The sequence below is a fragment of the Cibotium barometz genome, chromosome 32, assembly GCF_041138505.1.
Source record: "Cibotium barometz isolate CiBa-2024 chromosome 32, ASM4113850v1, whole genome shotgun sequence".
NCBI classification, from domain to species: Eukaryota; Viridiplantae; Streptophyta; class Polypodiopsida; order Cyatheales; family Cibotiaceae; genus Cibotium; species Cibotium barometz.
In genome coordinates this window covers 9049586-9076696 of record NC_141077.1, presented here as the reverse complement: position 1 = coordinate 9076696, position 27111 = coordinate 9049586, and the positions used below count along the sequence as shown (strand labels likewise).

General features: G+C 43.0%; 1 long non-coding RNA gene across 1 annotated transcript; it reads right to left on the bottom strand.

Annotated features, from left to right (window-relative positions):
• Nucleotides 1-8444: 8444 nt before the first annotated feature.
• Nucleotides 8445-25813, bottom strand: LOC147619789 (uncharacterized). Its single transcript, XR_015270080.1, has 2 exons — nucleotides 25540-25813; nucleotides 8445-8673 (listed from the first exon to the last, which is right to left on the bottom strand). It is a non-coding gene; the product is annotated as an uncharacterized LOC147619789 (long non-coding RNA).
• Nucleotides 25814-27111: the final 1298 nt, after the last annotated feature.

Genomic DNA, 27111 nt, shown 5'->3' with positions numbered 1-27111 from the left:
CTTGTGGGCTACCCAAAATCTTTATTAGAAGCCCCCCAATTACTCAGTTTAAGCTTATTTGAGTGAATGTGTAGAGGAGGGAAAACTTAGATTATCAAAGTGATTAAGACTTAATGACATTTACTAGTCAAGCATCCTAGAGTGCCAAGGGATGGGCTCTGATACCAACTTAAAACTTACAAGTTGGGAGTGACCAAGGTGGATAGTATGTGATTAGGCTCATAATTTTAACATAATCTAGAAGAGAAAAGTAATCAACACTAATGATAAAATAATGACTATTTCAACACACACAATTTTTGTTAGATTGGGGAGACTTTAATAAATAGGCTAAGGTACATCATCATTAGCCCATGGCCTAATTTTCATTAGAGGGGGACCTTAATAAATAGGTAGAGGTACATCATCATTAGTCCATGCTTAGCTTAATCCTCATTAGCACATGACAAGCTAATGACAATTCTAGAGAGTCCAACACACAATTTTCATCAAATAGCAGCCTTTAAATAAGCTAAGATACATCATCATTAGTATGATGGCTTAGCTTAATCCTCACTTATACATGCCTTGAATCATCTCACTTGAATATAGGTCCACCTCCCCTTGATTTAAGGCTCATTCAATGCTAATTAAAGGCATTTATGCTCTCCACATGCCCACTTGAAGTAGGCACCTTCTCCCTAGAAATCTACCATGGGTAAATTAATAACTTTTGAGGTTTACAATGTTTCCTAACATTTACCAATGTGATTTCTTACAACCTTAGCAGCCTTTCATCTCTAAGGTGTATACTCCCCCTCATTTCTAAGAACCCTTCACTTATTTTCTAATAGTGCATGCTTGATTTATTTACTTGTGATTGCTTCCTCTCTCACTCTCTCATAGATTAGAAACCATTGGAGGTAAGGTAGAGGACCCACAATAGAGGATTTTCCTCTCTAAGATGTCTAAGAGTGCAAACCAATGTGACCCTTGAATTCTCATTTCTTCCCCTCATACAAGGCAAGAGTGTCCCCTAAATAGTGTGAACATAATTGGCGAGAACAACTTTGGCCGAGAAGGTGCTCTAGCTTAGACTTAGTTGCATCTGCTTTTGTGTGTGGTGATCAAAGCTGCATGGTTGGATGCAAATGGAGGTAAGATAGAGGACCCTAGCTTCTCCACTAGAGTGGGTTGTCTTCTCTAAGATGACTGAGATTTAAGACACTTGGGTCTTCTAGAGTAGCTATAGGTGAGATGCTTCTAATTGGTTAATGGGGTTAGCTAAAGAGGAGTTAATAATGTTAATCGTCAATGAGTTGCTTGTGAACGGTTAATGGGTTTAGCTAATGAGGAGTTAATAATGGTAATCATCAATGAGGCTTGTTACTTTAAGGGACGTAGTTGAATGAGGCTGCCACCAGCTTTGGCAAGGCTTTTCATGGATCTTGGTGAATTACCTTGGCCTCAAGACAAAGCAAGGGTATTTTCTTTAGAGCAATAGCCCCGATGGTGGTGAGGTTTTCTTTGGTGGATATTCTATGCTAGGAAGGATTTAAGGAAGGGATTTAAGGAAGGGGTTTAAGAGTTAAAGCATTGAGCTTAAGATTTTAAGTACTCATGTTCTTCCTCAAACATGAGGGCACTCACTTTCTTAGAGGCAAGTTGAAGGATTGCATATTGAGAGTCCCAGTCAATGTTATGTTCCATCCATCCCCTTTCAAGGAGGACCTCTCCTTCCATTATCCTTACATGCATCACAAAGAACTTCCCTTCCAAGGGGTTATTCCCAATGTAAAATAAAGTAGTAAAAGTCTAGGGACACAAAACAGTATTTAAATCTATAGTGTTGATATATGCCTTCATGGGTGTAAGTGTGGGTTGGCCTAGTGAACACCAAGTTTTTGAGACATTAATTTATGGCTAGCACTAGTATCAACTGTAATTTCTATTCAAAATTAATCTTGGTGGTCATCATGATTGCCTTGCTTTTTCACCTCCCATTCTTTCCTTCAAGTCTACAGAGATGCGATGGTTTTGTAACTTCTCTTATCTTTCCTTGGCTTTCCACTAAGCTTTTCATTTTTTCTTAACTTCCTTTCTCTTATTCTCTTTTTGTGGTGAATGTCCTTTAGGGCATTTTTGGTTAAAGTCCCATAGTAGCACCGTAGCTTGCAACCATTGAAATGCCCTCTATAAAGCTTCTTGATTGTTGACCCATTTCAGAGTTATTAACAAGATTTTCCACTATAATTCTAAATCAAATGGCAAAGAAAAAGACACCAAAATCATGTATGATCAATCTATGAAGCAACAGTGTCCAAATATACAACATGGACAAGTGCTCGAAAATGGTCTACTGATGGAGTATTTATGGTGATTCTTCCCACTTCAAGACCATGTGGGAATAAGATAAAACAGATTCCCTATGAATGTAATTTACACAAGTATTATAAGATCAAGCATTATATAAGAAATAGGCCACCTATGAGCCTTGGTCACCCGATGGACCGCAGTTTGAGCCTTGTATATTAGTCTTTTTCTCTTATAATGCAACATACTCTCCCGTTGTGCAATTGAGTCTTTCTCTTGCTAAATCTTCTTCTCTAATGCATGCTAGTGAGTGTGTGTAAGTGGTGTGAGGTGAGAGGAGGGATGGTGGCGGACCCATAGTCCAACACAACGATGTGACAATGTTCGCAAGGGATTGTGGTGAAAACGGCTACCCAAGGAGGTGTGGAGCTCTTGAAGTAGTGTGAGGTGAGAGGAGGGATGAAGGACTAGTAGTCCAATATGATGGTGTGCCAATGCTCTCACTGTGTGTGATGGAAACGGATGCTCAAAGAGGTGTGGAGCTCTTGAAGTGGTGTGCTCAATCTTGGCCATTGAAAATATCCTCATGATGGTTGCAACTTGCCAAGATAGTCTCTTGTAAATGTGTTCCTAGGGGTGGCCGAAGTGAGCAATAACATTTTGGACACTGATGTTAAGGAGAAATCCTTTAGCTTTTTCCATTGTTTGTTCTCTAAATCTACAAATAACCCATTGCCCATACTCTCTAGTAGTGAATTCCCATACTCTCTAGTAGTGAATAACCCATTGCCCATACTCTCTAGTAGTGAATTCCCATACTCTCTAGTAGTGAATTCCCATACTCTCTAGTAGTGAATAACCCATTGCCCATACTCTCTAGTAGTGAATTCCCATACTCTCTAGTAGTGAATTCCCACAAAAAAAGCATTAGTTTGGTGGAGATTTGTGGTGATTTTTGTTTGCTTTTTGCTCTCTCTTTTTTGCAAAGAATGTGTTTTAGCTTAATTTTTTGCTTGATTTGTTGTTTTTGTTATGTTTAAATTGCTTTAGATGGTTCATTTAGCATCACATATGTTAGGCTAGGCTCAAAATGCATTATTTACACTACAATAAGCATTTTAGTGAAAGTTTAGCTCACTTTTGTATTCTTTACATAGACTTTAGATGCTAATTTTTGTACTAATGAGTTTTTTATTGTATTTAAGCAGATTACAGTGTTAGCATCTATTTTAGTTAGCTTAATCATCAAATAAACCAAAAAAACATTTTAATTTTTTTAAATTTTGACTGATTTCACTAATTAGATTAGTTGTTTGCATTAGGAAAGTTATCAGTGAAGAGAAAGAGTGAAAAAACCTTTTAAAAAATTTAGAGGTTTTAGTGGTTATTAGGTTAATGTGAGCTTAGAAAAAGAGATTAACAATCCATAGAGAGCATGTTGATGCATTAATCAACACACAAAACTCCCAAGATTGAGGATTCTAGCTCTCTTTTGCATAAGAGACGAGGCCATTATTAGGAACTTAATTAATCTTTAATTAATTATTAATTCACACATTAGGCAATACACGTGCCTTAGTAATTCAATGCTCAATCCAATGATGTACTTATTTATGTGAATTAATTAGTGATTAGTGATTAATTAGGGTCTTTAATCAATCCAAAAAAGAAAAAAAATTTAGTGAAAGGATTAATCTTGGATTAACTTCTGATCACTTTTTTCCATAACTCATTAGTGGCTAATGTGCATTCAACACGAAGGTGCCTTGTGAGTTAGCTAGAATCCACTTTTGGGAGTCATTTATGACGTGTAAAAGGTGTGTAAGAGGGTGTCATAAAGTGTTGACTTTTGCCTCGCACCTACCTTTTTGGAAAAAACTTCTTATACCTCCTAATTTAAATTTCAGGAACCACCTCCTCCACACAAGCCGGTTTCCAAGAACTATTGACGCTCACTTAGCACCAAGAATTCCATTGAATTATTCCTTACAAACCATAGGTCAAGTTGAAAGGAGTCATGATTATAGAGCTACTAGTAGCAACTTTTATTCCTAGTAGTTATGAGACAACGATTCTTAGGCTTAGCACGAAGTATTCATTCCATCGGCGTTATTGCTTTTAAACCATAGGTCAAGTTAAAATGAGTTATGTTCATAGAGCTGCTATCATCTTCAATAGTTTTGGTCAGGATAGCATAGATAATCTTATTTATACTCTCGACCTAGCCATCGGCTTGAGGGTAGTATGGTGAGGTATTTCCATGGGTCCCCATAAATTCCTTGCAAGAAGTGAAGAACTTTGTTAATGAAGTTCGTACCTCTGTCACTCACTAGTTTAAATGGGCACCCAAATCTAGTAATAATATCCTTGTACACGAATTTTACTATCAACCCATTTGGTACAACAGTCTTATTTCTCAATGGTGACAATAGAAGAACCTAGGAATTTTAGTGTGGATGAACATCTTGCCTATGGATATCAATGGCCTAATAATATTTCAAGCAAAAGTAGTTTAGCTTATTTGGAATTATTAGTAATAACGGATTATGAAACTTTGAGGAAACAAAAGTCAAGGAAGAGCTGATTCGCAAAATGGTACAAAAATGAATGTCAACAAGAAGCAAGATTATGTCAAGATGAGGAAAATTGTAGGTAAGTAAGGATTACAAGAACAACATAATGAATGATGTGTTGAATGATGTTGAACAATATAATGAACGATGTTTTAAATGATCCTTGTTATTAGAGAAAATGATAGGGAGCATCAAAATTTCTTGTGTCATTTTTACTCTTACGAACTCATTATAATTGTTAAAGAATTCATTGCAATTAGTAAAAAATCCAAAATCATTGGATAAATTCTTCCTTAAACAAAGTAGTTTATAGATGTTACTAAGTAGAATCCATGATGAAGAGGCATGAGTATCCTTAAAGATTTAAAAAATTTGAATATACACACGAAAAGAATTTATATGCCAAAGGCAAATTGGAATAGAAGAAGTATATTATCTTTGGATATGTGCAAAAGAAAATTATGCAATAATTTGTTGAGCATTAATTTAAAGGAACTTATTCTCATATTAATTTGAAAGAACATTTTCTCTCATTTTGGACATAATAAAGTTGTATATCACTTAACAAGAAGTATATTTGTCGTTAAAGAAATTGAAGAAATCAATACCTAAAATGCTCTTTATATTTTCTAGAATAAAGTTGTATATCACCTGACAAGAAGGACCTTCACGTTAAAAAAATTAAAGAAATCAATTCTTAAAATGCTCTCTATATTTTCTATAAAGAAGAACCACTATGAATGACTGTGTCCCAATTAATTGTACTTTTTCAACTAATCAATGGTATTTTTCACTTAGTCTATGCTTTATACTAGTATATACTATGCACCATATTGATATATCAGTGTATGAGGAAGTTCCATATAATACCATCTTTGTTCATAAGTCTCTACTTTGTACCATAAAGCAGTATCTATTTCATATCACTACGTGTAGTAGTTTGAGGCAATGCTATATAGAACTATCTAATACTTCATATCAAATATATGCAGTAGTGTAAGGGAGTGATATACACCATTAATCAAAGTTCAAGAAAACTAGCAAAAGATCTAGTGTGTCATGCTCAAATAAAACAAATAAACATTTAGCATTATTCAATTTGTGACAGAAATGGGAAAAAACTTATATATTATCTAAGAAACCAAAACGACGAACTAAACCTCAATGCAATCAAACAAGAGAAACTCATATTTATACTTAAAATAAAAGAAAATTCACTTTATTGCTAATGGAAAATGTTTAAAGTTTAGAACAAGGATACTTGGCTAAATTCACTTTAAAGTGACATGTTACAAACCTTACAATAGTAGCACATATATAAGTGGACAAGTTTAGCATAAGAACACTTAGCTGAATTGATTTGCCATTTTATTGACTTTATACCACCACATACATTGCAATCATATCCAGTCGCTTTGATATTTTAATGTTATTTTTCATGATAATACCGTACACAATTGTCTTGACTTGGTGTCCCCTTCCCTCCTTGACATTTGTATATGTATGCATTAAACCTCATTGCTATTATGTGTTATTACTATTTCTAGTTGTGTGTGAGCTACACTCTTCACATCTAAGCTAGATCCTTTGTACTTGCTTTATTACTACTTAGATTATCTACATTCCAAGTGTGAGTGATAGCATACATATCACTTCTAATTAATTCTTTTATGGTCTTCACGAATGTTTCACATTTACAACTTCACCTTCTCCTTTCACATTAAATACACTTTCTTTCCAATTCCCATGCTTGCCTTCCATTTTATACTCTACCCTTTTAAAAAACTTACCATGCCCAAAGGCGCAACCCACCCAACCCAAACCAACCCCACCCCCACCACACACACACAACCACCACCACCGCCACCCAACACAACCCCTTTGAAACCCCTTCAAACTAGGCTACATCACTCACCTTTAAAAGTCATATATATATATATATATATATATATGTATATATGTATATATATATATGTATATATGTATATATATATATGTATATATGTATATATATATATATATATATATATATAGAGAGAGAGAGAGAGAGAGCAATAGTTAGAGAAAGAAAGAAAGAAGATCATATTAACATCTATAGAAGGCCAAAAAGACCTATGAGACCAAATACATTACATAAAGACCATGACAATTTTGGGGCAATATGGGATCTAGCAAAAGAAAAAGAAAACATCCTACTAATCAACTAGTTAGTGTTGTGATGCCAAGCATCAAGTTAAATCACCTTCATCCAAAACCATCTGGGTGTGGTTTTGGTTTGGGTTTTGGTTTGGACATATGATCTCAAGGAGGGCTCTGCCCACATGATAGATTGCCCACTTGACTTCTTTTTGAGTTGCTCTTACTTTGGCTTCTACTTCCTTTAACTTTAGATTCATTGCAATCAATTCTTCTCCTTATATTGGTGCCTTTAAGTTTGTTTGATTGTTCAAAAACTGCAATCCTATTGACTTTGGTATGATAAACAATTACTGCATGATTAGCTTGTTGTGAAACTTTGGCAAATACTAACCTCCACTCAATTTCATTTGCACACCCTCTTTACTTGGTTGATCATCTAGGTGTCCCTCATCTCCATCCATGTACCTTCCTTAAGGTAAACCACCCACATAATTATGGAGAAGCCTCAAGTTATTTTCTTAAGTAGCCTACACAAGGTGAAGTGTTAAGCAAATCATTTAGTAGGCAAGCAAAATGCATGGGAATAAGAGAAATACCACAACAAGAAGGTAAAATATGCCATCAATTTTTAGGAAAAAAGAATTGTGGACAATTAAACCACCCACATAATTATGGAGAAGCCTCAAGTTATTTTCTTAAGTAGCCTACACAAGGTGAAGTGTTAAGCAAACCATTTAGTAGGCAAGCAAAATGCATGGGAATAAGAGAAATACCACAACAAGAAGGTAAAATATGCCATCAATTTTTAGGAAAAAAGAATTGTGGACAATTAGTTGACAAATGCACTAATCCTATCGTGATAACTAACAGCTTTATGTATGCAAGACTATTCAACTTCATGCATTATGACGACCATAAACACAAAGCAAAAGAAAAGTATGATTAGCATTAAAAGCAAACACGAATTGCAACATTGGTCCAAGTGAAAAAATGCTTTGTTTTGAGTTTGAGATGAACCAACAATCATAAATTAAAACACTACAAGATAGTTCAACTCAATTAGCGCATCCCATGCCATGAACTTATGCACAACCCCTAAGAACATAGTACTTTAAGGTCTAAAATTAACCTTACAACCTTAGGAATTTTAAATTGCAACGTAATACCCAAGATGGCACAAGGTAATATACTTGCAAGGGCACATTGGCATACCACAAAACTTTATTGAATGTATCCACATAAACATATAGTGTATGTATTGTAGTTTCACCTAAAATGAAGATAACCTAACAATTTAGAGATAACCGCAAATCTTCTTTGCTAACAAACATCCATAATCATGAACACGATATAGAAAGCAAAACTTCTTTGTACACAAACCATCATGAACACAACAATAGTAAAGTGGATGAAACAAGAGCTCATAAATAAACACATTAATGAATCCAAAGGAACATTAGAAATTAACAAATTTCACAAGAGTAATATGATAGAGCCAAGGCAGTGGCAGGTCGTCCTTCTAAAGATGATAATCTGGAGATGTTTTGAAGATTACACCACCACTTGACCAATAACTGCACAAAACAAATATGCTGTACGCACATACTTTTGTGCAGCCCGAGGGATGCATACACATGAAGCTACAAGCATCTTTGGCAATTAATGTTACCTGTGTACAAAACTACCTTAGAACCAACAATTATGACTATAGAACTAAGTCTAGCAAGCACACCATTTTTTTTTTGTTGCTAAAAAAATAATGATAAATAGAATACAAAACAGGACCCAGAAGTTATTGCAAGCAGAAAGAGCATTTAGGACTGGCGTAGACCTGATAGTTTCAGGAAACTAAAACCACCCCTAATAAGAGGGGAAGAAAGATATCACAAGATAAACAGAGAAGTCTAGCTGCAATTGCATGGAGGTGAGCAAAAGGCCAGAGCTTAGCCAACCAGGACTCCTCACACCCCACAAACATAGGCATCTGCACAGTGTTTCTATATAATTTGGTCCCAGACATCAAGCTTGCCTAATCGCTGGAAAAAAAAATGTTTTCTATTTCCCATTTCATACGTTTCCTGATGATGACTTGAAAATTGAGATGAACTTGACCACACCTTATAAATAGTTTACATGGGAGTCTCTTCCACTCTTGTTATGATCAGCACTTGTTGTGCAATTGTCTTGAAGCAAGACCTTTGGCATTCATGCGAGGGACGCCAATCATGGTAAACTTTTACTCATAGAACAGAAAGCGCATTAGATAACCTTGCGGCTAAGTAAACATGTGCTTCATTTCTAGAACCAATTGATGCAGAGCCTGTTAAGCGAGGGAAGGCACATGCGAAGTGCTTGCTTGGTTTGAAAGCAAATGTATAGCACTTGCTTAGTTGAGTGCAGACACATGTTCCATGGGGAGATTTTGCACCTGATGTCCTTCCAAAAAACGCCCTTAGTTTTCCTGTATGGGAGCACACCTAAGTGGCATAACACAGGTGGCATAAGTGCATGCAACTTATGGGCTTCCTGCTAAGGATTTTGGACTGCAAAAGAGCCACCCCTGCTTAAATGCTTAAACCTTGCAGTTAAGGACACTGCAATTCACATGTGGACCCCAAAATAAAGCTTGTGCATGTGCAAGCTTTATTGAGTAAATGACAACACAACACAGGTTGCATATAACTGTTTACATGAGTCATCTTGAGAGACGGTGTAAAGCTCCTGAAGTATTGAAGCTAAGGCAAATGTTTTTTTCTAGGAAAGCCATATAAATGTGCTCAGAAACAGTAAAGTCTCAAACAGATCTAACCTTTAGCAACACTTTAATCTCACCACATTTGTATTTTAGCATCAACATCGCCTTCTCAATCCTGGCAATTGTTGTCTAGCATGATAGATGTTGCTGCAGACCTTGCAACCAGGAGAAGGAGACGGTGGAAGGAAGCCATACAAGTGCTAGTACTTTTGCAAATATTCAACCAATCCCTTTGACACACGTGAGAAAAGCCTGCTCTCTTACTGGATAAGAAACATGGTTGCAATAAGGAATAAGACCAGGGGAAGAGGTGGAAGGCATATAAAAGTGCATTTTTTGCTATAAAAATGGGGTTTTCATGCAACTATGATGAGTGTGGGCTTGCCAAACATTTATCGCTCACCTTCTGGCCTACTCGTCAACATATGCACAAAGCCCTGAGCAGCCACATTCTCGATTTCTATCCGTGGCAGAGCAGGGTTATCGTCTCTCAATGGTTACACGGGTGATGTGACAAAACAGTCGACACACTTACCGTCCACGAAAAACAAGTCCTACAACCAAATCGGCTCACTGTCCCCTTGCTGTCAAATGAAGTGAGAATGGGCCTTGGTTGCTGAAAAAGATCCTGCAACATTGCCCCTCCATCTTGGGTCAACAAAATGTGTTGAGCCCAAACTAGCACAATTTCACTCCACATTGCAGAGGAGAGTTCTGGCCTTGGCATCTTTTGATTGTATGTTGGAGGCTAAGTAGTCTGAGTTCACCATACATCAAGCACTACCATCAAATCACTTTTGGATGGGAACACACTAGTAGATCCTGCTGTTCTCCAAAATTGATATCCATGCACCCTCAACTGATGTACCATCAGTATGGGACCCTATATTAGTTGACTAACTTTATCATACGAAAAGTATCCATCAAATCACTTTTGGATGGGAACACTATCACCAATTGGCCGACCATTTGGTCCATCTCCACATTTCGAGTCTCGTTCACTTGAGGCCAGGCCGGTGTCTCATGTGAAGAGGCCAGCATTTTGCTGACATGGACGGGAGCCAGACTAGTGCCACCCGTGTGTTAGCAGGATGGTGTAGTATGGACGGGAGCCAGACTGGTGCCACCCGTGTATGACCTGGACTGTGTTCGACCCATGGGATTGTTACGCCACGGAAGAGCCAGTATTTGTGCCGTGTCTTACCTATGGGACTGTCACTCCATAGCGAGGCTCGTGCCTGGAACTGTGTCTTACCTATGGGACTGTCACTCCATAGGAAGACCAGGTTTTATATTTTACGTCGTGCCATATTTGTGCTGACAGATATTTTGTACTTGTTCCATGAACGGGAGATATGTCCATGATACTATTTGCACATGCACTCATGTTCTGCATGTTTGAAACTGTTTTCGCATGACCTGCATTTTTGTGTTTGCCTGCTTGACGTGTTACTTACTGAGCGGGGACGCCTGCCAGTGAGTCGTGAAGTCTGCTCTGTCTTCTGACAAGTTTTGGTGCATGTGAACAGGTGGTAAGTATATTGAACATGTTAGTTTAATACTCTTATTTTGATTTATAAGGTTACATGTACACACCCACTTAAAAGTGGGCACCCACTTAGGGGCCAAGGTGGGGAGCCCCACTTAAAAGTGTGTGTGTGTGGGTGGGTCACCTACCCAACCCACCTTGGAACTGGCCACCCACATGCAAACGTGGGGAGCCAGCCAATCCATTTGTTTCAACTCCACTTTAATTTTTATAAAAGAAGCCATCACCCTTCGTGGAAAAAGGAGGAAATCAAGCGACCATCTCTGGCTTGGTTTTCATCTATTGTTAGTGCATGAGGTTTGCAAGACTAGCTTCCGGGTCGATTTGAGGAGCATTCTAATCCGAGGCGGCTGCTGTATTGCTGCGTTTCTGCTCTCCAACAGACGCCGGCTGAACCGGCTGTACTTGCTGCGCCTGTTTACTGCACGCATCTACACCATCTCTCAGGCGACTGTTGTCCCTTCAGCAGGCGGTTGCATATATGCAGGCTGCGCTGCCTTTCTCTCCTGCACGCAGTCGTGGGCCACCTCCAACAGGCGCTGCGTCTCATCTGCAGCAAGGTGCGCCTGTCTTTCAGCAGGGCTGCCCACCATCTACAGTTCACAGGCTGCGCCTGTCTTTTAGCAGGGCTGCCCACCATCTACAGGCGGCTGCCCATTCAAATCGGCCGGTTCCTCCACGCTGCAGCCAGGCAACTCCTCGCTTGCAAGTGGGTGCTCCTTCTCTCACAGCAGGCGGCTGTGCTCTTTGCGGTTGTACTGGTCTTGGTGGCTGCGTTAAGTTCTCTACGAGGCGGCTGTGCCATCTCAACAAGGTGGCTGCTTCTTCTATCCAGCAGGTTTCAGCCAGGTGTTACCTCTCCTAAGGTTGCCGCTCCATTTCCTTCTTTGAAAGAGGTTGCACGTCTTCACACCTCTTGGGTGGCTACACCTTCTACACAAATACCACGGGTATTGGTCCTCTATCTGCCAACCACAAGTAAGTGAATTTCCAGATTTAAATAAAGTACTTTGTGTTAAATCTGATAAGGGATTCCCGACTCCCTTTACGGCCAACACCGGTTCGGTGCCGGGTAGTCCACGCTCTATTGGAGAACCTCGGTCCAAAGGTGCTGAGATCGGGAGAGCTGAAACTAGCCTCTGGTAGAAACCAAAGTGCGGTAGACTAGCAGTCACCCTTCCACTTGTAGTCTAGATATAAAAACAAATTTGATTGGAGCTAGAGTGCCCCAAATCTGAAATAAAACTGACACCTGTTGGCCCCAAAGCTTGGCGCCCCTTGCGGTATTTCTTTATTCAATTTCAAAAATATGTAAGGCTGAGTACAACAAAACCAGCCAAGAGAATACACCTGTATGTCCAATCTGGCAGCCCACAATACCTCTTAGCACAGAGGATTCACACACACAGATCTGTGTCTCAAAGCAACACTCTGTGCTTCCCTCTGATCAGCCAAGACCATTCAGCAGGACAGCCTTGAACATACATCTGGCATATCTCATGCACATGATTCCACAACTCAGCACAAACATACATTCACTATCCAATCTCTATTTCCACCCTTTTCAATCTGCCATACCCCTCCTCTCACAAGGGGCCAGATAGCACAACTCTGCAGCAGACATAAGCCAATGGAAAGAAAGACAGATGAACAAGTTCAGAGCTTACCAAGTCAGTGCGTGATTCTGCACCCGCGTGGAACAGTTCGTACCAGTCTGCACTTGACGACGACTGTCTGTACTCTTTCCCCTGCAACCACTTGACTATTGCACCAACCAAACTCTCGAAAAGCTCTGCTTGCAACTGAAGATGCTATACCTGTCCGTACAGGTCAGTATTTCCGTACTGTACCTGTCCATACAGCCTCTGCACACCTGACTAAATCTGTCCATACAGAACTGTACGGACTGTGCTATTGTCGCTGAGTCTACTTATGCGCCTGCTGTACCCAACTGTACCTAATGGTACTGTTCTGTACCTGCAGCACAGCCGCCTGTCAGCAGCCGTACAGCCACCTATACCTGCTGTCCGTACGATTGTACCTGCAGTACAGCCTCTGTCAGTACCCACAGCACCGCCTGTACCTGCTCAGCCTCTGTCAGCGCCGCCTGAACCAGTAAAAGAACCTGCAGCAGCCGTACTGCTGTACTTGTTGTCGTACAACTCTGTACGGCCTGCACACGTGGGCTGTACGGACAGGTTTGCACAAAAAACAGTAGCAAAAACCACAGCCAGCAATCGACCAGCTTCTTTTCTCCTTCTCCACGCTTGAGCTTACACGACTCTCCAAAAGCAAGAGAGAGAGAAGTGAGAGAGGCATGCAACTCCAAAAGTGGAGTAGCCTCTCTCCAAACTTATCCTAGGGCCCCAACTTTAATAAACATTAAAGTTCCCTAGGGGCCACTAAGGCCTAGGGGCAACTTATAGATAAAACATTAAAAGATTAATGTCCTAGTTCCCCCCTTCACACCTGGAGATGTCCACACATCATTATCTCTGTCCGGGCACCCCAAATGTGAATCATTTAATATTTTTGCTCAGCAACCACCATGCCCACACTTGTGCTATTCCATTTTCACAGGGTCATAACAAGAGCCAGGCGTTAGTACGAGAGCGCCTGTTTGTGCGTGGTCTCGGAACACCAGTGAGGCGCTCTCCGCGGAGTCAAGTGAAAGCACAGGACCGTAGAGACTGGACCACGTTAGTGGTTCTGCTTCGAACTTCTACTTCGAACGTCGACTTCGAATCTATTTGTTTGGTACTGTATTCATATGTACATGGACATCATCTGGTTCTTGGAACCCATGGAGCATTGTATTTGTTAAATACTCCCAATAAATATATCATATATTGAGGGGGGGTCGGCCCGTTCCGACCCCAGTGCTGGTGTCCATCTTTCCATTTCATTTCATTTCAAGTTGTATTAAGTTGTCCATTTCAAATTGTGGTTTTAAAGTTGTGCTATTACGCGTGTGGGTGTCCAACGGAGTCTTCTCACTTGACGGGATCGGTTTCATTGGTATCAGAGCACGGTTGTTTCCCTCTTCCTAGTGGGGAAATGAACCTGTGTACTGGACATCCCGCTTTTAGCACACTTAAACACAATGGACAGCCAAGGCAACCCTTTGGAAGTGCCAAATTCGAGGGGTCCATCTAGTGCTTCTCCTGGGTCTGATGCTCTGCGAGGAAGGCACAAGCCCCTTGAAAGGGTTAATGATAGTGAATCAAAGGGTCAACTGTCTCCAGGAAAGACAGCCATGCTTGAACAAGAGCCTGATGCAATGAGGGCTAAAATGGAACATATGAGAAAACTTCTGCAGGCTCAAGAGCAAGAGTTAAAGTTTTTGCATGAAGATCCCCATGTGCAAAGTGCCATTGAAGCTAGGAAGGCTGATGCAATGGTAGATGTAACTTTTGAGTCTATGGCACGGGAAGTAGGGCAAGAAGCCAAGGAAGTTGGCACTTGCCTACCTCCTCCGCAAAGGTGATATCAAAGAGGGGGATCACGGAGAGCTGAAATTCAGAAATCCACCTCGTCTGAAGCATGGAGATCCCGCATCTCAAAGGCTGAAATCTTTTATGCAAAAGGAAAAGGTGACAGTCACCTCTCGACATGCATCTTCTCCACAAGGCACTAAGCCTGACAGATATATGTATGCCAGTGCTTATGGAGAGCATGAAAGTCACATGCATGTAAGACATGTATCCCATGGTAAGGGTGACAAGTCAGCTTCCAGAAAAATTTTGCCTTCTGAGTTGTCTCATGGAGAGACAATGCCATATGCAGGTAAGTCACATGCATCTGAGTTTCAAGTTCGTGGAGCACATGCCACCGTGCCTCATGAAACTTCTATGGCGGCCCTTTGAGCCCATGCAGATAGGGCTGCCCCGTTGGATAAGGGGAAAAGAAAAAGAGAAGACCATGAGCCTCATGCCAGAAAGCTCAAGGAATTCAAAGCAAGTGACAAATCTGTTAAATTTGATGGTTTTCATGGAGAACATGATGCTTCTAAAGTGTTAGCATTTGTGGCACAATTCGACATTGCTTTTAGCGATGAGGACTTTACTGAAAAGTCAAAAGTACGCCATGCTAGCATGTTTTTGAAAGGGACTGCGGCTCATTGGTGGATCACTGAAAAGATCACCAAGGATCCCATTTCCACTTGGAAGGAATTTAAAGACAGATTCTATGCTCAGTTTTTGCCACCAAATGCGGAGCAAACTCTCACTCAAAAGTGGGACAGGCTGGAACAAAGAGATAATGAAAGCATGCAACAGTATGTAAACAAGTTCTGGAAAGTGTTGCTGGAAGTAACTCCCTTTATGCAAATCACTGAGGATGAAAGAAAAAGGAAGTTTCGCTCTGGACTGCAACCAGCATATTGTTCGGGCATTGAATTGCACCCGAAACATACTTTGCAACAGCTCACAGCTTCTGCTCTTGCTACGGAGCAATTGGTGCTTAAGATTAAACAGGATCAAGGAGGTTCAAAGGGGAAGGACAAGGCTGTCCCAAATCTGCAAAAGGGTGGACAGCCACCTAAAAAGAACTTCCAGGAGACCTACAAGGGTGGTAAAGCTGAAAATAACACATCTAAAGATCAGGGCCCAAGGAAGAACAAATTCGGCTTAACCCCGGAGCAAAGAGAGCAATATGCCAAGGATGGAAAATGCTTTTCTTGTGGTAGCAAAGACCACATGTTTCGACAATGCCCAGATCGCAAACCAAAGCACGAGGACAAGCAGACCAAGGCTAATGTACATGCAGTTCCTGATGTGCAAGGAAATACAAGTCATGATGCAAAAGAGCGAATGGTTTGCAAGGCTTGGGGGCAAATCAAGGATCAGCCCGCCTTATTCATGTTTGATGACTGTGCAACCGATAACTTCATCTCTATGCAAACGGCAGCTGCATTGGGTATTGAGGTTGAGAACATGGGACCTCAGATTGAAGCCGAAGCTGCATTTATTGGTAAAGAGGTGCAGGTTACCCCATTGATAGGGAAGTTGCGCATCCATATCCAAGGCTACCTTGATAATGAACATTTCCTCGTTGCTCCACTAAATGGATGTGATGTATTGTTAGGCAAGCCATGGCACCATAGGCTTGAGCCCCGCAAAGACTACAAGTCCAATATGATTTCTTTTATGCATAAAGGCCGCATGCATTTTATTGATGCTGGCAAAGAAGGGGATTCAATCCCACTTGTCTCACACATCCAAATTAATAAAGCAATGAAAAAGAGTCTTTCTGCGTACTTGGTTTTTGTGCGTGATAGCCTTGTACCAAGTCTTCAAAATGTGGATGCTATGTCTAATGATAGGCTGAATTTTCTTTATGCATTCAACGACTATTTTGCTGACTCATTGCCAGGTGAATTACCTCCCCAAAGGCCCGAAGATCATTGTATAGATCTTGTGCCAGGTAGTTCTCCACCCAACAAACCCGCATACCGACTGAGTGCTGCACAACAAGAAGAAATCATGAAGCAGGTAAATGAGCTTTTAGAGAAAGGTTTGGTTCAGCCTAGTTCCTGTTAGAAGTCATCTCCTGTCTAGATTTATACACCAGGGCCTTTGTTGTGGGTGTGCCCGCCCTTATGAGGTGTTTTATCATTTTTCCTCACTCCTCGCATTTTTTCCCCTATTTTTTCCATTTTTTTGTGGCTTGGCAGGCAGCCCATTTGCTGGCCGACTGCTGAACTGGTCCACGACTCCATGCCAGAGCTGGCCGACTGCTTATGATCTGGCCGACTGGATGTGATGCTGGTCGTGGAGTTCTCAGGGCCAGTCGGCTGCCTACAGCAGGCCGACTGCTGCTATGGGGGCATATAAATAGGCCCCCAACCCCATACCAGTCATTGTATCATATCCGGGATCTTCTTGTGTATATCAGAGCAGAGTTACACGCCTACATCTCTCTCTCTCTTATGCTGTTCTGCATGCGTTTTTTGCTCTTGTGTTCCCAGATCTGGTCATCATCTCCGCTACGTATTCTGACATGGTATCAGAGCCCTAGGCTCTAGATAGTTCTTGGGATTTGTGTGAGCAAGAGGGGCACTGTTTTGTGGCTGATTGGTGGACTGTTTTGGACTGTTCGGGAAGAGGAGAAGCAAGAGGACGGCGGGCTGATTTGCTGGACAGCCACTTGCAAGTATTAGTTCTTCTTTGTTCCCACCCAACCACCCTTTTCAGAGTACATCCCCGCAATGGCAAATCTGTTTGAGATGGCCGAGAGGCATGTGAAGATCCCGACACTCCCCACGTTCCCGATGGACCGTCAGTTGGACGGGAGCAACTACGGCATATGGAAGGTTATGATGGAATCTGTTCTGGAGTCTTACGACCTCGCTGATTTCGTCGTTGTTGGTGTTCCACGGCCGGAAGCTGAGGAAGGGGAGTTACCGTCGATCCGGAAGGACCGGGAGGCTCAGACACAGATGTGGGGTCAACGCCAGGGTCCATTTGTTTATCTTTCTCAATTGCACACCACAGGTAATCAATCATGTAAAGCATATGACGCTGGCCAGAGGTATATGGCAGCATTTGGCCTCACTTTACAACAGGGTATCGCCCATGAAGAGGATTTCCTTGGAAGTACAGGTGCGGGTTATGAACCCTGCAAAGTCGTCGACGATGCGGGAGCATATTAACAAGCTCCAGGCTCTTCAGCAGGAAGTTCTTCAGGCTGGGAAGGAGATATCGTCAGAGGACATGGCCATCACGTTGCTGTCACACTTGCCCTCTTCGTACTCAGCATTTTACTCGTCTTTGATTACCACTGGCAGGCTCAGCACCATCACGTGGGAGGAGCTTGTGCCCATGGTCCTGGACCAGGAGGAACAATTCACGAACCCTCCTCAGGGTGGAGGTTCGGAGGCCTTAACTGGCCAACGGTCAAAAGGCCGTAACACGGGCAAAGGGAAGGCTTCGTCGGAGAAGTCTTTTAAGAAGAAGTCCGTTTCTGGCCGCGAGAAACTAAAGGCAAAGAGGACCTGTAATGATTGTGGCAAGAAAGGCCACTACTGGAGGCAGTGTCCCAAGCGGAAGACCGAGAAGGATGAAGATTCCTCAGCAGCAATCATGAAGACTCCGACTTTTGTGCACCAGACACCAATGTTTCATTTTCTTCAGGCAGGGAGGAGATTGGAGGACTCTCCGCAACAGATACTCGGGAGTGGATTCTCGATAGTGGTGCTTCCAGGCACACGACTCCTTCTCGTTCCGGTTTACAGGATCTCTGCAGGCTTTCTGGTCATATTCTTACTGGTGATACATCCACTATCCCAGTTCACAGTGAGGGCAGGATGGAGGTAGTCCCGATGGCAGAGGGGGGGAAGCATTCCTCCCAGGTGTTGTATGTTTCGACACTTGGTTTTCATCTGTTGTCAGTGCATCAGGTTTGCAAGACTGACGTACAGGTGGAGTTTGATGAGCATTTTGTTGCTCTCCGGGACAAAGCAACATGCCAGGTGGTTTGGGAAGGCGGAGTGGAGAATGGAGTTTACAGGCTTTCAGCACTCTCTCTCCCAGGTCCTCAGGTTTGTGATGAGTGGCAGTCTCGTAATGGCTACTTGTGTGTGGATACGCTGCAGGTGCAGGCTTTTCGGGACCAGTTGGTGGATAGCTTGCCAGTAGATGGCAGCAGTTGGCAGGAACTCTCCAGTACTGATGTTGGTAGTTCTTGTGTTCGTCAGTCAGAGGAAACTGAACAGGTAACTTATGCTCTGATGTCTCGTAGTATTCGGGACAAAGAACCTCCAGTAGATGAGGATGTTCTTTCCACGGGGACCTTTCGGAAAGCCAGGCAGGTGGCAGGTGATTACTTGCAGAAGGAGGTGTTTTCTCCAGGCTTTGTGGTTCCGAACTCAGAGGAGGTGGTTGATAGGTTTCAGAAGGCCTTGCGTGGTCTTCATAAAGTTTACAGGACTTGTTTGTGCACCGTACCAGGTGTTGATCCTTGTGAGCAGTGTGATGTCTCTGTGACTCAGAAGCTGTATGGTTCATTGATCTGGTTGATGGACACCAGATTGGACGGGAGCTTCCTGATGAGGCAGTTGAGCTCATGGTTGCAGATGTCTCTTTGGGAGGCAGGATTGCGTTTCCTGTGGTTTTTGCGGCATGCGAAGGATCATGGACTCTTGTACACGGGAGGGGGATTGTTGGATGGAGTCCGACTCCACGGTTGGAGTGACTCAGTTTGGGGAGGAGATCCGGACACGAGGAGATCTACTTCAAGCCCAGGAGCAGTTTTACGGAGCAGTAAGAGGCAGTCATCTTTTGCCTTGTCGACAGAGGCAGAGTACCGAGCTGCTTGTGATGCTGCTTGTGAGGTGGTGAGGATGCAGAGGTTGCATTGCAGGTTTGGGCTTCCACTGGAGGAACCCATGGTCATCCAGAGGCACTTTGTTCGTGAACAGATCGTTGCTGATGACATCTTGCTAGAGTTCTGTTCGACGGAGGACAGTACGGTGGACCTCTTCACGAAGTCGCTCTCTCAGGATTTGCTCAGGCGGCACCCCAGCTCCCTGTGGTTGGTTTCGCAGCCAGGAGCTGAGAGGGGGTGTTAGAAGTCATCTCCTGTCTAGATTTATACACCAAGGCCTTTGTTGTGGGTGTGCACGCCCTTATGAGGTGTTTTATCACTTCCTCACTCCTCGCATTTTTTCCCCTATTTTTCCCATTTTTTTGTGGCTTGGGAGGCAGCCCATTTGCTGGGCGACTGCTGAACTGGTCCACGACTCCATGCCAGAGCTAGCCGACTGCTTATGATCTGGCCGACTGGATGTGATGCTGGTCGTGGAGTTCTCAGGGCCAGTCAGCTGCCTACAGCAGGCCGACTGCTGCTACGGGGGCATATAAATAGGCCCCAGCCCCATACCAGTCATTGTATCATATCCGGGATGATCTTGTGTATATCAGAGCAGAGTTACACGCCTACATCTCTCTCTCTTGTGCTGTTTTTCTGCATGCGTTTTTTGCTCTTGTGTTCCCAGATCTGGTCATCATCTCCGCTGCGTATTCTGACAGTTCCTCACCTTACTGCTCTCCTATGCTTCTTGTTCAAAAGGAGGACGGATCATTCCGTATGTGTGTGGACTATAGAGCTTTAAACAAGCTTACCATCAAGAACAGATTCCCGATTCCCCGTATTGATGATATTTTGGATAAGCTTGATGGCTCGGCTTGTTTCAGCCGACTTGATTTGAAGAGTGGTTACCAATGCTCCTGCTACTTTTAATCGTATGATGAATAGGATATTCCGACCCCATCGCAAATTCACAGGAGTATTCTTTGATGATATCTTGGTTTTCTCCAAGAATGAGCAGGAACACAGAACTCATTTGGTCACAGTGTTCGAAGAGTTGCGGAAGCATAAACTTTTCATTAATGCCAAGAAAAGTGAGTTTTTCCTTTCGCAAATTCATTATTTGGGTCATATTGTATCCAGAGAAGGAGTAACAATGGATCCTGCAAAGATAGAGACCATTTGGAATTGTCCCGAATTGCAAAACGTACATCAAGTACGTAGTTTTCTGGGATTATGTTCGTATTACAGGCATTTCATAAGGCATTTTGCCATGATTGCCACTCCTCTACATGATCTCACAAAGAAGAAAATCACATGGACTTCAAAGGAACAGGATGCTTTCTTATAGCTCAAGCATGCTATATCATGTGGTCCAGTATTGATTGTTCCTGACTTGCACAAGTCATTCGTAGTTGAATGTGATGCTTGTGGTGATTGCATAGGAGCTGTCCTAAATCAAGAGTTGCATACGAGAGCTGTCGTATGGATATCTATGAGAAAGAGCTCTTGGCTAATTCACGCCTTAAAGATATGGAAACATTATCTTCTTGGGGCTGAATTTGTAGTCAAGACAGATCATCAAAGCTTGAGATACTTTTTATCTCAAACAAAGCTTTCGGAGAAGCAGATGAGAATGGCAAACTTTCTTTCCATGTTTCATTTTCAGATTGTGCATACTCCAGGAAAGAAAAATGTGGTGGCCGATGCACTATCCAGGAGGGGCCTTATGTAGCTGCAGTCTCAATGGCCTCTCATGGGGACTTATCTGCTATGACAGATTTGTATCATTTGGATGCTGATTTTTGCCATATATGGACTGATTTGATGGTTGGTCATTCACATGCCTCTTATGCTATCAACGAGGGTTATCTTATGAAGCATAATTGCCTATGTGTGGTGAAGGATTTGTGTCCAAAGGTTATGGACGAATCTCACACTCCACCATATGCTGGTCATCGAGGTATCATGCCTACTACTCGCATGATTCAGAGGTATTTCTTTTGGCCAAGCATGCGTAAAGACATTGAGGCTTATGTGCGTGCATGTATTACTTGCCAAAAGGTGAAATTTGACAGGCAAAAACCTCCAGGTTTGCTTAAGCCATTGCCTATTCCCTCGCAACCTTGGGAAAGTATTACTATGGATTTTATTATGGATTTGCCTAGATCCCAGCATGGGAATGATGCTATTTGAACCATCGTGGACAGGTTTAGCAAGCAAGCTCATTTCTTGCCCGTCAAGAAAACCATCAAAGCTGATCATATGGTAAAGCTTTTTCTTGCTAATATTTTCAAGCATCATGGTATGCCTAATGGGGATAGAGATCCCAAGACTACAAGCCTCTTTTGAAGGGCTTTATTTGATAATATGGGTACTAAACTTGAGTTTTCATCAGCTTATCATCCCCAAACGGATGGCCAAAGTGAAGCTGCAAATTCAGCCGTGTTGGATCTATTGAAGTGTTATGTGGCAAATCAAAAGAGTGCATGGGAAAAGTATCTTCCACTTGTTAAGTTTGCCTACAACAATACGATCCATGCCTCCACGGGAAAAGCTCCCTTTGAGATTATCTATGGCAGAGTGGTATTGCCACCCATCCTTCGAACAAAGGATGAGATTTTTGCAGCTGATGAATATGTTCGTGACTTGGATGTAGCCTTTGGTCAGGTGCGGACAGCCATTGCAAGATCTCAGGATATGCAGAAAATGGCTGCTAACAAGCACAGAAGAGACATCGAAGTCAAAGAAGGTGATTGGGTTTTGTTGAAATTTGAGAAGGCTAGGCTTCGGAAGAGGCCAGGACGGGAAGAATCATATCCTAAGCTTTCTCCTCGCTATTATGGACCCTTCAAGGTGATTCAGAAGATCAATGAAGTGTCATACAAGCTTGCTTTACCTAGTCACTGGAAGATTCACAATGCTTTTCATGTGAGTCTATTTCGGAAATATGTGGAGCCAGAACCTGACGAGCCCGTCACAGAAGATCCGCCAGAGATTAAAGAGCTTGAGCAGATCTTCTAGCCAGAACAAATTGTTTTCCACAAGGAGAGAAAGCTACCTGCAGGAAAGCTTTCCAGGAGATACCTTGTGAAGTTTAAGAATTATTTGCCTATTGATGCCAAGTGGGTAAATGAGGACTATTTTGTTGACTACCCACAGTTGTTGCAGGCATATCTTGAGGCTTTTCAGTTGAGGACAACTCTTTAAAAGCCCCGGGGGATGTCACCAATTCGCCGACCATTTGGTCCATCTCCAGATTTTGAGTCTCGTTCACTTGAGGCCAGGCCGGTGTCTCATGCGAGGAGGCCAATATTTTGCTGACATGAACGGGAGCCAAACTGGTGCCACCCGTGTGTTAGCAGGATGGTGTCGTATGGACGGGAGCCAGACTGGTGCCACCCGTGTATGACCTGGACTGTGTTCGACCCATGGGATTGTTACGCCATGGAAGAGCCAGTATTTGTGCCGTGTCTTACCTATGGGACTGTCACTCCATAGGGAGGCTCGTGCCTGGAACTGTCTTACCTCTGGGACTATCACTCCAAGGTTTTATATTTTACGTCGTGCCATATTTGTGCCGACAGATATTTTGTACTTGTTCCATGAACGGGACATATGTCCATGATACTATTTGCACATGCACTCATGTTCTGCATGTTTGAAACTGTTTTCGCATGACCTGTATTTTTGTGTTTGCCTGCTTGACGTGTTACTTACTGAGCGGGGACGCCTGCCAGTGAGTCGTGAAGTCTGCTCTGTCTTCTGACAAGTTTTGGTGCATGTGAACAGGTGGTAAGTATATTGAACATGTTAGTTTAATACTCTTATTTCTAACCTTCTGATTTATAAAGTTACATGTACACACCCACTTAAAAGTGGGCACCCACTTAGGGGCCAAGGTGGGGAGCCCCACTTAAAGTGTGTGTGGGTGGGTCACCTACCCAACCCACCTTGGAACTGGCCACCCACATGCAAACGTGGGGAGCCAGCCAATCCATTTGTTTCAACTCCACTTTAATTTTTATAAAAGAAGCCATCACCCTTCGTGGAAAAAGGAGGAAATCAAGCAACCATCTCTGGCGCACGTAATCCGAGGCAACTGTTGTATTGCTGCGTTTCTGCTCTCCAACAGACGCCGGCTGAACCGGCTGTACTTGCTGCGCCTGTTTACTGCAGGCGTCTACACCATCTCTCAGGCGACTGTTGTCCCTTCAGCAAGCGGTTGCATATATGCAGGCTGCGCTGCCTTTCTCTCCTGCACGCAGTCGTGGGCCACCTCCAACACGTGCTGCGTCTCATCTGCAGAGCAAGCTGCGCCTGTCTTTCAGCAGGGCTGCCCACCATCTACAGTTCACACGCTACGCCCATCTTTTACCAGGGCTGCCCACCATCTACAGGCGGCTGCCCATTCAAATCGGCCGGTTCCTCCACGCTGCAGCCAGGCAACTCCTCCCTTGCAAGTGGGTGCTCCTTCTCTCACGACAGGCGGCTGTGCTCTTTGCGGTTGTACTGGTCTTGGTGGCTGCGTTAAGTTCTCTACGAGGCAGCTGTGCCATCTCAACAAGGTGGCTGCTTCTTCTATCCAGCAGTGTTACCTCTCCTAAGGTTGCCGCTCCATTTCCTTCTTTGAAAGAGGTTGCACGTCTTCACACCTCTTGGGTGGCTACACCTACACAAATACCACGAGTATTGGTCCTCTATCTGCCGACCACAAGTAAGTAAATTTCCAGATTTAAATAAAGTACTTTGTGTTAAATCTGATAAGGGATTCCCGACTCCCTTTACGGCCAACACCCGTTCGGTGCCGGGTAGTCCAAGCTCTATTGGAGAACCTCGGTCCAAAGGTGCTGAGATCGGGAGAGCCAGGCGTTAGTACGAGAGCGCCTGTTTGTGCGTGGTCTCGGAACACCAGTGAGGCGCTCTCCGCGGAGTCAAGTGAAAGCACGGGACCGTAGAGACTGGACCACGTTAGTGGTCGTTCTGCTTCGAACTTCTACTTCGAACGTCGACTTCGAATCTATTTGTTTGGTACTGTATTCATATGTACATGGACATCATCTGGTTCTTGGAACCCATGGAGCATTGTATTTGTTAAATACTCCCAATAAATATATCATATATTGAGGGGGGGGTCGGCCCGTTCCGGCCCCAGTGTTGGTGTCCATCTTTCCATTTCATTTCATTTCAAGTTGTATTAAGTTGTACATTTCAAATTGTGGTTTTAAAGTTGTGCTATTACGCATGTGGGTGTCCAACAGAGTCTTCCCACTTGACGGGATCAGTTTCAAACACACTAGTAGATCCTGCTGTTCTCCAAAATTGATATCCATGCACCCTCAACTGATGTACCATCAGTATGGGACCCAACATTAGTTGACAGACTTTATCATACGAAAAGAATCTGAATGTGCAGCTGTTGGCAAAGTAGCTCTATGGTCCTGGAAGAGCCCTTTGAAATCAGATGTGGGATGCCTATAAACATTCAATTTATGTCCCGGGCATTGTAGCACAGTGATTGGAAGGACGAAGTCACCGGGCAGAGATCCCGGGGTCAAACCTCCCCCAAGCAACATTGTGATGTAAAGGAGGGGAGGCAGGGTCCGCTTGTGTGGGGTGCTTGAAGTTCCATTCAAAATATGCATAAATCTAAGGAAACTGCTGCAAAAGGTCACGGGCCAAGATTAGGGCACCCTGAGAAGAAATCCACTAAAAACATCCAAAATATGCATAAATCTAAGGAAATTGCTACCAAAGGTGAAGGTCCAAGATTGGGGCCGCCCTTAAGAAAGGGATGCAGAAACCCACCCAATGTAAGATACACCATTTGAACAAATAATCAAATTATCATTTTTGAGATCAGAACAATCAAAGAAAAAGAGGAACAATAAATCGGCAAAAGAAGAAATTTCCCTAAAAGGTACCTCGCTTTACAAGAACAGGCAAAAAATGCAGGTACGCGATCTGAAGGGATCCATTGCGTAGCCTGCCAGAAAGGCCGTTTAGACGAGAAGCTTGGAGACGAAGAAGGCCATAAAGCAGAGGAATACAAGGATGAAGAGGTAATCCAGCAGGAGAAACACCAGTGTGGAACCCCCCAGACTTCCTGCACGTACCGCCATGGATCTCACGTGCAAGCGAGGCGTAATCGATCGTGGCTCTTGCCTGCGTTTTTGTTTTCTAGGTCTAGGGGCCCCTATTTTGGTACCATAATTTTTATTTCTATGAGAAAAAAATAAACAACTAGGTCACCAAAATATTGTTTTGAGAAGAGTGGGGTTTGCCTAACTATACGGCCATCTCGTCCTCAGGCCCTAGGCCTCTCCCCCATGGTGAAACCAGAGGGGGTCCGAGGCACCCCCAAACCAGCCTCGAAGAGCAAACAACCCAGAGTCAGGTTCCCCTTCATTTAGAAGGCTCTTCGTCCCAAAACAAGTCATCAATACAGGAAGTGCATGCTCAGGGCTCGACTTTTCAGGCGACGGCATCAGTGCAAGGCATGCAGGGAGTCTGGTAGACTGCAGTCGAAAGCCGAGAAATCATGTATACACCTCCTCCACTACATGACCAACACGTGGCACCATTTCTAGGTGTAGATAACCGTACCTTTAGGCATTTCCAACCTAAGCCGCCGCCTGATTTTCGCTCAGCCTTCAATCCTGAATATGGCTTCCAAGGAGGAAGTGGAGTCGGAAACAGAGGCACCGTCGGGGTCGTCCATGAGAAGCGAAGAAACTTCGTCGACTCTAGTTCGCGGATGAGATTCGACAAATCAATGAAGCCCTCTCAAAGGTGACCAAAGGCAAATTCCTAAGGTTGTAGCCAAGAACGACGAAGCAGGAGGCGACCAGTATGATCGAGTTCAAAATACACAACCTGGAGCTGGTAAGAAAATCCTTGTTTCATTACCTGAAGATCTGGTTAATGAATGGAGTTCTTCTTACTAGGCATGTGTTGTTATGGGGATTGTGCTTTGGCCCCTGACCACCAATTGAACTTCTTCGATCCTAGATTAGGAATAAATGGTCTGTAAGAGGTTAGGAAGTAGAGAAAACACAATTTCTTCCCAATAACTACTATGATTTTCTCTTTAAAAATGAACAAATGGCTCTCAATGTACTAGGTGCAGGACAATGGATGATTATAAATTCTCCATTGTCTGTTTTTAAATGGTCACCGGATTTCTCTCCCTTGGGACCCAAACCTTCAGTAGTACCTATCTGGGTAGAGCTCTCAAATTTACCGTTGCATTTATATCCATTGTTAAAGCTTATTGTTAACCCGTTGGGAAGGCTATTAGGGATAAGACCTATTGATGACCTCAACCCGAGATGGCACCCCCAGGCTTTGATTGAGATAGATATTACTCAAGAGCTTCCAGTCAGTTTATCCATTTATGCTACTCTATAGATCAGCCGATAATATATAAGAATATCCCTAATACCTACTTCCATTGTGGAGCCAAGGATCATTATATTAGAAACTGCCCAATTAAA